The sequence below is a fragment of the Calidris pugnax genome, unplaced genomic scaffold, assembly GCF_001431845.1.
Source record: "Calidris pugnax isolate Ruff unplaced genomic scaffold, ASM143184v1 scaffold337, whole genome shotgun sequence".
Classification (NCBI taxonomy): Eukaryota; Metazoa; Chordata; class Aves; order Charadriiformes; family Scolopacidae; genus Calidris; species Calidris pugnax.
In genome coordinates this window covers 481,600-483,183 of record NW_015091098.1, presented here as the reverse complement: position 1 = coordinate 483,183, position 1,584 = coordinate 481,600, and the positions used below count along the sequence as shown (strand labels likewise).

The 1,584-nt window shown below is 65.5% G+C and overlaps 1 protein-coding gene across 1 annotated transcript in view; it reads right to left on the bottom strand.

The window, feature by feature from the left end:
* CACNB1 (calcium channel, voltage-dependent, beta 1 subunit) overlaps positions 1-1,584 on the bottom strand; it is a gene marked incomplete at its 3' end in the record, with an annotated part of 35,443 nt that overhangs the window by 33,032 nt on the left and 827 nt on the right. The window lies entirely within an intron of this gene.

Sequence of the window (1,584 nt, the reverse complement as noted above, 5' to 3'; positions counted from 1 at the left end):
ACGCCGGGGGTGGGGGGGGGGGGGGGGGGGGCTCCTGCCAGCAGGGAGCCTGCCCGGGGGCGGAGGGTGAGTGCACCATTCCCAGGCAGCTGCGTGGGAGCGTAACGCAATTACTGCATCTCTCTCTTCCCGCTGCCGCTCCCTCCCCAGGTAGGGTACCCCCCAAAACGGCAGGGGGTGAAAGTGGGGGGTGATGAGGATCCCCCCCTCCTCAAACTTGGGGGGGGCACAGCGGTGCTCACTGCAGCTTGCACACCCAGACTTGCTTGCTGAAGGGGGGGGACACCCCAAAATGAGATGGGGGGAACACAGAGCCCCCCAGGCTGCTGTATGGCTTGGGAAGTGGGTGAGGGGGGGACATACAGGGGCAGCTGTGCCCCCCTCCCCAAATGGGGCTCTCAGGACAAGGCTGCCCCCCTAAACCTCCAGCTTCTCCCCCCCTGGAAACCCCAAAGCCTCCATGACCCAGGGTGATGAGGATCCCCCCCTCCTCAAACTTGGGGGGGGCACAGCGGTGCTCACTGCAGCTTGCACACCCAGACTTGCTTGCTGAAGGGGGGGGACACCCCAAAATGAGATGGGGGGAACACAGAGCCCCCCAGGCTGCTGTATGGCTTGGGAAGTGGGTGAGGGGGGGACATACAGGGGCAGCTGTGCCCCCCTCCCCAAATGGGGCTCTCAGGACAAGGCTGCCCCCCTAAACCTCCAGCTTCTCCCCCCCTGGAAACCCCAAAGCCTCCATGACCCATGTGCCCCCCCCCAAGCCCATCTGCTCCCCAGGGACATCCATGCACCCCCCCAAAAACTGCATGCTCTGTGTGAAGCACCCATGGTAATGGGGGGGGGACACCCCAGGGCTGGTGGACCCCAGTTGTGGTGGGGAAGGGGCTGCACTTGGCCCCCGCTGTCCCCCCCACAAGGCTCCAGGGACCCAGCACCGACCCTTCCTTCTCCTCCTGGCAGGCCTGGGGGACAAACCATGCGTGATGGGGGGCAAGGGCTATTGGTAGCCCCCCCCAGGCAGTGGCATGTGCCGGGCAGGCCATGACTTGCCTCTGCCCCCTCCCCAGCGAGCCCACTCATCGCCACCTCCCCCAGGGGGCTGAGACCTCTCGCACTCATCTCACGTTAACAACCCCCCCCACGCCAGGAGCTGCCACTGCCGGCTGTTGGAAAGTTAAAAATTCCTTGTGTCCCCCCCCTGCCCTCCCCGTTCCAGCGGGGCTTGTCCTGCTCCAGGCCCAGCTCCGGCAGCTGCGGGACAATGTGCTGGGGGACAGGGGACAGCTGACGCCACCGCTGCCATTATTAGCCCCCATCCATCACCTACGGCGGCACCGGCGGGCAGGTGGGGAAAGGAGCTTTTTGGGGGGGGGGAATGATCCGCACAAGGTCATTCCCCCCCCTCAAGGCACAACCCCGGAGCCCCTCGACTCCAAACGTTGCGAATTCATCGCCCCCCAACACCCAAACCCCCTGTTTTGCCCCCCTTTTCTCAGGCGTGTCCCACAGGGTCGATGCGGGAGCGTCAGGGAGGGATGTGAGGGAGCAGGGGGTGTTTTGGGGAGGCAGAGCCCGGGGTTG